Source organism: Sitophilus oryzae, unplaced genomic scaffold (genome assembly GCF_002938485.1).
Source record: "Sitophilus oryzae breed Bouriz unplaced genomic scaffold, Soryzae_2.0 scaffold_682_pilon_pilon, whole genome shotgun sequence".
Lineage (NCBI taxonomy): Eukaryota > Metazoa > Arthropoda > Insecta > Coleoptera > Curculionidae > Sitophilus > Sitophilus oryzae.
This window is the reverse complement of record NW_022147287.1, coordinates 5029583-5043010: the sequence shown is the minus strand read 5'-3', so window position 1 is coordinate 5043010 and position 13428 is coordinate 5029583. Positions and strand designations below refer to the sequence as shown.

General features: G+C 29.8%; 1 protein-coding gene across 2 annotated transcripts in view; it reads right to left on the bottom strand.

The window, feature by feature from the left end:
* The window catches only part of LOC115887973 (neuropeptide FF receptor 2-like), a 163247-nt gene extending 151517 nt beyond the window's left edge, over positions 1-11730 (bottom strand). For both annotated transcript variants that reach the window (XM_030907547.1, XM_030907548.1), the window contains exon 1: positions 11506-11730. The gene's annotated coding sequence lies outside the window, so the exon portion shown is untranslated. The remainder of the gene's footprint in view (positions 1-11505) is intronic.
* Between the last annotated feature and the right edge of the window lie 1698 nt (positions 11731-13428).

Here is a 13428-nt window from a genome sequence, read left to right as displayed (position 1 = left end):
TTTGTATTCCTTTTCATAAGTTATTCGGGATTTAAATGGAAGTAGTTTGGATATCTGTTGGTAATTTACTTATTTCGTTTTGAGCCATTTTTGGCTCCAATTCAATCAGCAATCGCCTCGAAAGAGAATTAAAAAATATTGACTCAAAACTGACAACTAAAGAAACAGCTTTATTTATTTGTCAAATTACATAGAAACCAGCGCCAACCCAGCATAATATTTTTTCTACTCGTAATAAATTCCTTGAAATAATAATTTCCGAATATTTTTTAAACCGTAACTCGCTATGGAAAAAAATTTTGTTTTATACACGACGATAAAATTGCATTATCGGCTCCCCCCGAAATTAAGTCACTCACGATTTCATCGCTCGTGAAATAATCTTTTCGGTCGACTAATAAAAAATAACTATTATAGGAAACTAAAAAGCCTATAAAACCTATAAAGCCTTTAATAAAATATTTTCTTATCCTGTTTTCTTAAAAGATTTCTAAAAGCTTCATCAAATTATAGCTAACAAGTTTACATTTTGAGGCGGTAAAAAGGATTTTAGTTACATTTTTATTTCTTACCTTCCGTTTTAAGTTTTTTTTCACAAAAATTATATTAAATATGCGCCAGAAATACGATTAAGGAGGGTTTCGTAGTACAACATATTATAATTATGGTAATATAGCGTATAAAAACAAAAATCTGTCAATGTCAATTTTATTATTCTTGTTTTTGCAATAAATTAACCATAATGTTATAATTGTCCCACCTATACATTATTTGCATATATTTTAGTACATATTGTTTGATAAATGTGTATCATAGCATACAATATTATGTAAATTATGGCTAAATACAAAACGAGACATTTCGTCTTAGCAAATATATTTCTAACTACAACACTTCAAAGAGTTAATAAAAAAAAAGTTATAGCTCTATACAGGGTGTTTCAAAACAAATGCGAAAAACTTCAGGGGGTGATTCCTTCTTCAAAATAAAAGGTAGTTTGCTTCATAAACGTTGGGTCAAAAGTCAACCATTAGGGAGATATTGCGGTACAAAGATGGCGGAAAAATAATGTTTTTATTTTTTATCTTGAAAACGAAAAGAGATAGACTAATATAATTTTATGGAAGCATTACTGTTATGAAAACACACTTTCTGGTAATTTTTTCACTTTTTTAAAATGAGTGGAAGGGGTTGAAATAAACTACCCCTATCATTCTTGTTAACGAAATTTAAAGAAAAATCTTATCAAACACTTGCAAAAAAATTAACTTGGATAGTTTAGTTTGTTTAGAAACTTTTTTATCTCTTGTATTTTTTTGATAATACTCACCGATTTGAAATTAAAAAATAAAATGTAAAACATTACATGTCAGGACAAAAAACATTTTCTGATAAAGAATCTAGTGGGCTGCTGTAATTTTTTAGGAAAAAATCTAGTCGGCCGCTGTTACTTTTTAGGATGTTCCTAATATTATTTTATTTGACATTACTCTACTGCAATACGTTATTATTAGGTGATTATTATTATCGCTATTATCACTAGATTCTTAATCTAAAAATGTTTTTTGTCCTGACATATAATGCTTTACATTTTATTTTTTTATTTCCAATCGGTGAGTTTTATCAAAAAAACACAAGAGGTAAAAAAGTTTCTAAACAAACTAAACTATCCAAATTAATTTGCATGTGTTTGATAAGATTTTTCTTTAAATTTCGTTAACATGAATGATAAGGGTAGTTTATTTCAATCCCTTCCACTCATTTTAAAAAAGTGAAAGAATTACCAGAAAGTGTGTTTTCATAACAGTAATGCTTCCATAAAATTTCATTAGTCTATCTCTTTTCGTTTTCAAGATAACAAAATAAAAACATTATTTTTCCGCCATCTTTGTACCGCGATATCTCCCTAATGGTTGACTTTTGACCCAACGTTTATAAAGCAAACTACCCTTTATTTTGAACAAGGAATCACCCCCTAAAGTTTTTCGCATTTGTTTTGAAACACCCTGTATATGTGTAGAGCATACATACATACTACCATTACTCGCTGACGAGTATTCGACACGCATTAAAAAATGGTCACCCCAGACGTTTTCTTTCATGAGCTTTTCTGTGACTGAAAAGCCCGATACGTGATGTTATTTGCCTACCGCACTCCGGACATTCAAAAATCTCATTGCTTTGTTGCCTGTTTACTTTTTGATTTTCGCTGTTAACTGACTTTACAATTCTTCTCCATTGAGTCGATGCATAGCCTCCACCGGTGGCGCGTAGGGCCGTATTACGGAAGATTTTAATTCGATTTTTTTTTCTTATATTTAACCATAGGTATTTGTGCTTTTATTTCAATTTTATTTTTATTGATGGAATGGGAAAAGGTTTTCCGGGATGTGCGGCTGCTGGTTGCACAAATAATTATGGAAATAATTCAAAATATAGTCTGTTTAATTTTCAATTCAATTCAAAATTAATGTTCAATTCAAAAGTATATTCACACTTTAGTGCTTTTCAAAACGATGAAGACTACTTATTTGGAGGCTTGCTAATGCCAAGTGACCATTTTTTTATTTAGTTTCCTCATTGGAGGCTAGTTTTATAAGCTTTTATTTAACTTGCTTTGTATGTAACTATCTATGTATGTATGTATGTTTGTTCGGGGCAAATCTTGTAAGCTAAATTAAAACCACTTTCTTTTATTGTAGGAGATTGAAATTTGGCATGTAGGTTCAGTCCCGATGATAATACATTTTTTTGCAAGGCATGACCCGAATTTTTGACAGCTGTCAAAATGGCGGCATTTTTGAGGTTTTTGATTTTTTAAAATTCTATTTATGAATGGATCGGGCTGAAATTTATATATATATATATATATATATATATATATATATATATATATATATATATATATATATATATATATATATATATATATATATATATATATATATATATATATATATATATATATATATATATATATATATATACAGGTTGTTAACTCGACAGTTACTTATAGGGAAACAGAATGGCAACACTGCCTATTGAGAACGTATGCATTATTGATTTTTCTGCCGACTCGTCCCGTCGCGTCGTCTATCGACGAGCGGGCCGAGGTTATTTCAACCATAAAACTCTTGCCGCGAGTAATGAACAATTTAACAACCTGTATAGGTATATTGTGGGTATATACATATGAAAAAAAATATATGGGCGGCCATCTTGAAAAAATGACAGTTTAATGACATGTCAAAATTTCAAAGTCAACCGATTTTCATAAAAATTGATATATAGGATGGCCATGGGCTAAAATGAAAGAAAAAAAATTTGAGCTGTCAAATTTGACAGCTGTCAAAAAAATTTCAAAGTTGTCCGATTTTGATAAAAATTGATATATAGGACGGCCATGGGCGAAAATGAAAAAAAAATGTTGAGCTGTCAAATTTGACAGTTGTCAAAAAAATTTCAAAGTTGTCCGATTTTGATAAAAATCGATGATGGCCGTGGGCTAAAATGAAAGAAAAAAATTTTGAGCTGTCAAATGTGACAGCTGTCAAATAATTTCAAATTTGTCCGATTTTGATAAAAATCGATATATTGGATGCCCCCTACCCCATAGTCGGTTTTCATTTTATTTGTCTCACATTTGAACTGTCAAATTTGACAGCTGTCGTTTTTTTTAAGTTCTCCTTTTTTAATGAAAATCGATATACATATTATTAGGATACCCATAGAAAGTTATTTAAGAAAAAAATTGAGTTTAAGTGTGTGGCACTGAGAAACCAGCATAACTAAAAAGTAGAAAATAAATTTTATAAAAAAACCTTTTTTTAAAAACAAGCTTTTATTTAAATACACTAAAAAGAATAAAATAAACTCTTTTTTTTAAACTAAACACTTAAGCTGTGACCATACGGTATATGTTTAGCAAAACAACGATTCAAACAATTGACCCTAACATATTAGGTAGCCCTAAGTTCCACACCCACATATTTTAGCCTGTAACAACTTCACTCCTCCATTGTTTTATATTTATATGTCTTCCCTTCCTCCGTGCCTACTCCCAAAACACCTTTTTCCTCACACTCATTAAAACAGGCCCTCAAACTCACATTTATTACCGGTTTCCTCCCAATCAGATCCAGAAGAAAGGTTTACCACCTATCATTCACCCCCATCCCTCTAAACAGGGACGTATTCTGGAATTTTCGGTCCGGTTTGATGTAAACTTTTCATACAACTGTGGCATACTTTTAAACATTCTGGCATGCTCATTTACATTTTTTTTTAAATAATAGTTATTTTTTATATAAGAAAATACCGAAAAGACGATAATGAGACGATCGGGAGACGATAATGCAATTTTATCGTTTTGTATAAAACAATATTTTTTCCATAGCGAGTTACGTTTTAAAAAATATTCAGAAATTATTATTTCAAGGAATTTATTAAGAGTAGAAAAAAATATTGTGCTGGGTTGGCTGGTTTCTATATAATTTGACAAATAAATAAAGCTGTCTCTTTAGTTGTCAGTTTTCAGCCAATATTTTTTAATATGTTTTTAATTCTCTTTCGTATCGATTGCTGATTGAATTAGAGCCAGAAATGGCTCAAAACGAAATAAGTAAATTACCAACAGTTATTCAGGCTGAGGCGATAAACGCCATATCCAAACTACTTCCATTTAGATCTAATTTTAATTTAAAAATGCCAACAACTTCAAATAATGTAGGTATTTTGAAAAAAGCAATTAAAAGATAAAAAACGCGACTAAGACTATCAAAATGTTGATCTAATAACAGTCATGGTACAAAGAATACAAGGTATGATATTGCGCAGGTTGGTCGCTACGTCACAGGTGATAACAGGCGCTATTGGTCAGCACTCTCCGCGCGCCAGTTCAAATCGTCAAGATATTGTTATAAACCTGTTTTTTTGTTTATATACCGTCATTGAATTATCGCTAAGCAAGTTACTGTGGAGCAGTGCGTAAGGAGTCGGGCTAGGAAGCGAGAGACCGGAGTTCGAATCTCGGCCGGGACATAACTTTTTATTTATTTTTTTAAATACTGTTGTATTCTATAGTTTATTTTTGTAGTATAAAAAAAAGAACTATTTATCCTTATTCTATTTATTTTTTAATCTCCGGTATTAATATAAATTGATTGTTGGTACAATACCTCATTTAATATAAAATAATATTCTACTTTTTGAAATGTATCGGGCCCTAATTGTACCTAAAAGTAATATATTTTTAATGATATACCATATTGTAAACTATTTAATATTTCAGTCACTTAAAAAGTTAATTTGCATTGAATAATTGCCTACCATTAAAGGAAATTTGAGCTGGGCAATTGAGCTTGGGCAAATTCTGGGTATGCAAATACTTCCTCTAAATTTTGGGTTTCGTTCAACCGATTTATTCTCAAAACCTGAAACATCTACATATAAAAAGAAGCACAGGTTACTAATTATTCCACTAATTATAATAAACTTCACCTTTTGAATTACTTCTATCAGAATTACAATACATTCAACTGCATTGGCATTTTCTACTTTTTAATGGGAAACTTCAACTTCCCAACATATTTTAAATGATGTAACAATTCCTCTTGTGGTTACTTTTCCATAGATATCCTCATCTCTGTCCTCATGTGAATTCAGAGGCAATGAACATGAAAATTATTTACCATAAACATCGCAAACTAAAAACCTAATAAACAATTTTATACCGAATATAGAAATAAATTTAGTATTCTTACCTATTATTATCGTCCAAATCCATGTTAATAGATAATTATTTTTAAATATTTTTTTGGAACTGCTGGTTTTAGTAATTATTAAATTAAACGAACTAAAAAGTCTTAAAAATAAACAATTCTTAACCATAACCCCAAAAAATGCAGATCTCCTGTCAACTTTCTTTATTTTATATTTATTCATTATTTTCCTAGTGACGTCACAGGTGGTATGCGCGAACTGAACGAAATTGGAGCCGCTATCGATCATACCTTGTATTCTTTGTACCATGAATCAGTGCCTTCTATTAAAAGATCAGCCTACGGGCGGACTTTTGTTTACTTCATCAGCTGTACATACTTAGATATTGGGTTAGATTCCGTTTCATATTTTGTCGGTTGATTTTTGGTTTTAACTCTTTGATTTTTGGTATTATTTATTATTGTAGTGCAAAAAACTAATTATTTTGGTGTTGAAGTGACATAAACTACTACCAGATATATGGTCACTCGGTTTCGCATAAAAAAAATAGAAATTTTAAAAATTACACGTTGTGCAAGTGATTTAACCTAAAAGTGCCCATACATTTTTTACTTATCGTGATTTTTGTGTGTGTTTTTAAGACTCTAACAATTCATCAATAAAGCTTAAGTGGAGTGTGTTATTGGTGCTATGCCTCATCTTTGTTGTGTTCCTGGTGGAAAGGATAGTTATTATACTAGGCAGCCTAAAGTGTCCGGAAGAGCAAGAAAAGTGGGTACGAGTTATAAATCAAGAGAATTTTATTGAAAATATCTTTAATAAATTTAAAAATAATATTCTCCCATGATGGTATTAATGAAAACTGGACAATTATGTTTATTTTATTCATATTGTGGAATCTCCACTCCAAGTGTTGCTGGTTCAGCTTCGATAGATTCAAACACGTAAGTAGGTATTATGAACTAGGGAAAAATAAAGAATATGTGTATTAGAGATCATGCAAAAGATTATTATTTTGAGTTCAAATTTTAAAAAAGATTTTTGTAAAGACAAGACTGATACAGTTTAAAAGAAGAATGTGTTTTTGTTTGATAATATATAATGTATGTTAAGCATAACATATATTTGTTCAGTAATTTTTAATGAATAGTATTGATTATTTATAATACCAAATTAATATCAAATATTTAAGTGATGGCTGAATACAATATGAATAAAATAACAATAAAATTGGTATATTTGCATAATACAAAATTAAGTTTTAAGAATAAAGGTATCAACGAAAAAAAACGGCGTCTAGTTGGCTTGGAAATGAATATCGATGACATTCCTTAAATAACTGTACACATAAAATAATTAACTAGAATTTTACGATCTTGGAAAAATTGATATTCTTGAACCTTGTTTCTAAATATTCTAAATTTTTTGATTTTCTTAATTTTAGGTTGAAAAACGTTGATTGATTTTTTTCATTTTTTTCATTATTTTATTTGGTTTAAAAAAAACGGTTCGGCTAACATTATAGCCTCCATCAGTGTTGTGTCATATGAAAAAAAATAGTGTCGAATATAATCCAAAAATTGCATATAAAATATTCACACCACGCACATAATGTTTACTGCGTACTCCATAGTCAATGTAGATAATTTTAGTGTTAAGAATAATAATTTAAAAAATATGTGGTCATCTTTTGATAAGTTTATATTAGTTTATTAATTGCAGTAAACATTATGAGGTGTGAATTATATTGTATATGTAATTTTTGGATTATATTCGACACTATTTTTCTCATATGACACAACACTGTGAAGGCTATAGTTAGCCGTAACGTTTTTTTTTTAAACCAAATAAAAAATAATGAAAACCCAAATGAAAACTTAATCAGCGTTTTTCCCGAACCTAAAATCCCAAGAAAATCAAAAATTTTAGAATAATTTAACATATAAAAATGCCAGCGATCTTCATTTCATAGCCATCGCTGACGCCTTTTTAGATAATATTGTATTATTTGTAAATATAATTTTTCGAACATTGATACTTGCAAAATATACATATAAATTTTGTGAATGCAAATAATAATACATCACTATTAGTAGATATTAAATGTTTTTTGTTAAATTAGATCGATTTTCAAAACCCCAAAATTTAAAATATATTTACATTTTACCCATTATCTTATGTACCTATACATTATTTGTACATTGTAAAACATTTGCTGCATTTGTATGGTTCATAGTTTATTGCCAAAGTATTTATTACTATAAATAGGTATATATGTTGTAGTTATTAACTGTATATTATGTATATTTCATTTAAACTATATCATTTTTAAAATACAAACCAAAAATCTGAGGAATAATTATGTTTTCCATGTATTCTACAGCATATTTATTAATCCGTTATATCTAACTAGCGTGACGTCATAAATCCCGCCCGTAGGCTGATCTTTTAATAGAAGGCACTGCATGAATAACAGTTTGACGTTTATACTGTTACGTGAAAAGCAACTTTTTTCCAAAGCCTACCATTACTTTACCGAATCATCGTTTCTTGTTCACTATTATTAATATCTTAGTTATTACATATTAATACATCTGGTATTATGGTATTTCGTCGATTTTAAAATAAACTAACTGTTTCTTTCTTCTATCATATTTTTTGTTAGAATGAGCATAAACAAGAGGGCTACTGATACCTTAGACTGATACCGTATTGTAAAAATAAGGTAATTAAAGGCTTATTTTTTGGTATTTATTATAATTTCGCTAATATCTTCGGTTTGAAAGAAGATATCAAGATGCGGTTTTCGCTGACTTTTTAAGCTTTTACTACTCTTTACTATCAGCTGAAATGACATATACTCTCGTATTTAATTTTTTCGAAAAAACGCGCTTTGTTTGTTGAATTATAAGAAAGCGCCCCCTAGCGTCTACGTTCAAAACCTTATTATTATTATTTTTATGGTATAATATAGAGTAAGAAACACTCTTTTAAACGAGCCCCCGTTTGTTGGATTCTGATCATCCAGTCCGGAGTTATTAACATTTATATAAAGATATATCTAACCTTCCCCCACCACTTTATTTTAGCAGATAGGGGAAAATGGTTCTAACAAAGAAAGTCCAAAATTTACTGAAGATTATGAAACTATTATTTATAGTATCCATTATCTAGGCAAAATTCTGTAAAAATTCTATTTTCTTAGTTTCCATAGCAGTTGCGCCCCCTAACGGCTATTTTACAAACTTGAAAATTATTTCCAGCAATTTCTCATAGCCTCTTTAGGTATAAATATTTTTTTCCGTAAGCCCTACGGCTAATACTTTCCGAGATACAGCCGAGAGCTATTCTTAGTGGGACACCCGTTACAATCACAAACCGAAGTTAGACACCCTGTATATTTTCGTCAAAATTAACTGCAGGTGGAATGATACTTTTAGCAAATAACAGATACCAATGATATAACTTTGAATTTATACGGAAGCTCAATTTGGGGATTAGATTAGCTCGTGGCCCTTATTCCCCAGGTTGCGTCCAGTCCAATCTTAATTTCCATCAGAGTTGCCAGATTGTTTCAATAGAAATTCGTGATCAACATATACGTGATCAAATAATGGTAAATAGTGGTAATGATACAGTCTTGGTTTTATAAGAAATCTTAATAACAGATAACAGAACTAACGATATTAAAGATAAAATCACAGTAATAACCAAGTATATAAACAGAAAAACATATGTAAAAAATAACTTTATACTTATTACTGACTTCCGTTGATACTGTCAATGAGACTGCAACGTCATATTGCGTTAAGTATGTTTTCTTATTCTTCTTTAAGGACCAAACGCTTATGGTGACGCATAGTGATTTAATATGGATTTAATTGTACATTACTTGTTAAGTAACAACATTGGGAATAAATGAAGAAGTTTAAAAATTATTTTTCTAAAAATATAAAAATCTTTTAATTCCAACCAAAATTTAAAGCAAAACAATGTTCTATTTATTTATTGTTCCTAAAAATAGACAGTAAAAGGCAAACAAAGAACTAATTTTAGGAGGTGTTTAAAATTTGCAGTATTTAATTTTTGTTTTAAGTCTAATAATTAAAAAATGGAGAGACTTGTTTATAGAAATTAGTATTGAGGAAAATTAACTGACACTGAAGTTGACATAAAATTATGTGAAAAAAAAAACATTAACTTAAAATTTTAAGACATACGTAGGAACATTAGTTATTAAATGTTAGTAAAAAGTATTTTTGCTAAAAAAATGAGACAGACAAAAATACATGACAGTTGCTTTAAAAAATTACCAATTAGTTATTTAGAAAGAATTTTTAATTAAAACATAAAGTATGTTTTGTTTTCTTTGTTAAACAAAGAGCCTTTAGCTAAGAGCTAATTAGAATAATGTTTTCTAATATATATTCAAATATTTAAGCTTTGTTTAAGACAAACCATAGTTAGAAATGTAACTACTTCAAAGCTTTTTATAAAAATTTTATACAAAAAACATAAATATAAATATAGTACATATGGCATTTTCCACAGTAAATTTTCATCGAAGCCACCTTATCGAAATATCCATATTATGTAGGTGTACCGCGAATATCTGCGAAACCATTAAAAATTTCGAAATAGGTACTTTAAATACAAAAAATGTTTATTTTTTAATTCTCCATCTAATAAAAAAACAACTTACTTAAAAATGATTAAACGAAAAATATGATAAAAAAATGTATACAGGGTGCGTGCGTCTCAAAAGTGACTCAACCAAGCCTATAACATTGCCTTTATTTGTCATGGCAACTATGATGTTATAGCGCAATTGTATTAAAAATATGAGTAAAAATAGAAAAAAATAGAATAAATCGCAAACTAATAAAAATAGGTATATGACATTCTAAATAAAAGTTGAAGAGTTTGGTAAAATCTATCAGAAAAAATGATAATATATAGGGTGTACCATTTTAAAAAATTGAAATTCCTTAATTTTAAGTAGTTGAAATTCCTAAATATATTTTGAACACCCTGTTACATCTAACTAAAATATCTTTACATAGGTCTTTTTCTATATCTTTATAAAATACTCCTACCAAATTTCAGTTGTCCAACTTCAGAATCAATGCCAGCATTGACAATTTTTTAACCCACTGCAATCTAACATTTGTGTAAACAAATTTAAATATAACAAAAACTATTAATTTTAGGTATATAACATTATACATAAAAAAGTTATGGAATGTTACGCAGAATCTAAAAATAAAATAAAAAATAGGGTGTTACGTTTAAAAAAACATGTTATATTCGCCACACTTTTTTGAAGCACCCTGTATACTGTATAATAATTTTAAAATGTGTATCTTTACCATCTCTATAACTTTTATATTTAATATTTTTTTGTAAACCTCGAAACAAATGAGCTGAACTGTAAATATTGGGGAACTTACCTAAAAAAATATTATTAATTTTCATTAAATTTTGGTAGACAATTGAATAAATAGACACGTATTTTTTCTTTTTTCGTACGTTGAATGTTGACAGAGATATAACGTTTTGAAAAAATTGCTCAAGCGTGGTTAGGCCGTCACTCTACGCTCAGTATATCTGAGTATATAAAAAAACATAAACTCTTGTAACTTTCGAAATAACTGAACTAGGAAAGACACATGTCCATTTTTTTTAGTTTTCCACAATTTCCCATAAAGAAAACTTAAATTATTTTTTAGGTTAGTTCCCCATTAAAAAAAATAATTAATAAAAAATAACTAAAATTTAACTTACCCCAAATTAATTTAAAGCACTCCCATATTTTTCTCTTTTTATTATTTCGTTATAAAGTCCGGCCAAAAACCACACGCGTCCTTTCTCAAAAATGTCACGAAAAACTTGTAGAGCAAAAGCGCGCGCGAAGCCTGGATCTGTCCCGAGAATTTGCGCTGGAACCGGCAAGATAGTCACTGAAACCGCGTTTCAAGTTTCAGCTGAAACGCGGCTGGCTCTAAAGCGCTGAAATCATGAATGGTTTGAGCGCGACGAAGTTTGGGGAGGGAGGTAAATACAGGGTGTCACATTTGAGTTATAATTGGGACGGGATCGCTTATTAAAGGGACAACACACGCAACGATTTGATCTGGATGCCAAAAATGATCTTGAATTTTTAATCCTTTGTTGGTCCCAGAGACATCTAAATGGGTAGACAGAACACTCCATTCATAAAACTCAATTTTTTAGAACCATACATGGTTTGACACTTTCACGAGAGTTAAAAAGAGATGGGCACATAAATATGACAACACGGTTGAGTTTCGTCTATCTTTCTGTCATTTGGCTCTATCAGTGGCGTGATCTTTTTTTTTATAAAAAATTGATTGAGATTACCTCAGACCAAGAACGGTAAACTAATAAGATTGCTCATCCTCATAAGACGTACTTTCGCCTCTTCCCGCGCTTCAGCTGACAGTTGTGACGTCATTGTAGCCCTTGTCAAAGCCTTCGTGGCCTTGTCATGATAGTGTGTATTATTAGTTGCCTATGGTAAACTTAAAATAACAGCAGAGAAATTTTGAGTTCATTATTTTGTCAATTTTAAATGTGAAAAAGGTGTCTTTAAAGTTTTTAGAGCTATAGAGTGTATAAATACGTTCATTTTGTGTTGTGGATTGTGACAAAGTGCATACTAAGTGCCCACGATTTTGTTTATTAATTATTTTAAAGCAAAATATGGAAGTACTCTAAAAAGAATGCTTGCAAAAGGTGATGCTGGGACCTGCTGTTCTTAAAAATGCATTATCCGAGTATTTAATACGATTTATACAGTTCATTTTCTTTACTGCATACATATAAGGTGTTTAAATAAATAAACTAAATAATGAACGTTTTGCATTCGGTAACCAATAATGCACGTGTGTGTATTATTAGTTGCCGGATAAGGACTAATAACCATGACAAGGGCTACAATGACGTCACAAAGCGAGTAGTTTTCGCATGCACCTGGCGGACACTTTTGGCTGAATGAGCAGTCCTATTAGGTTAACTGTTCTTGACCTCAGACCAAATTTCCATTATAACTATTTTTGCCTGAGGTCTAACTGAGGGTAACTCTAATTTCACAATCGAAAGCGCCAACAAATAAGAAAATATACGTATTTTTCTAATAATCTACTTATAACTAAAAATATCTAAATACGCTACTGTAAGCATGGCTAAAGGTAAAAAAAAACGTAATGACATTTACCGTCGCAATATCAATTCCAGGTTAGAATAGTCCACCTTTTTACAAACTATGCACTGGCGAACCATCGCACAGTAGTTCCCCTTAATTAGCTGCGCAGTCATAACTGTTAGATATCTAGATATAGCTTGACTGCACCTTTTTTAATCGAAATTGATAACAAATGCTAAATAAATTTATATAAAAAACTTAATGTAATATTTATTAAAAAAATTGGGCCCAGTTCGTGTGATTTGCATTTTAAGTTCTAACTATTCGGAAAGGTATACAGATTATGTTTGCACATATGTACATGTTTTTTCGTATTGAAGAGGTCAAATTTATTTTAAATGTTGAAAGAATAAAAGAGACAGTTGTTTCATTTTATAAATACAATTTTATTGTCAATTGATATACAGTGTGTCCACGAAATAAATTGACACGAAGAGGAAAAAATAAGTTACTTTTATTTTAAGACAAAAAGTCAATCTTTA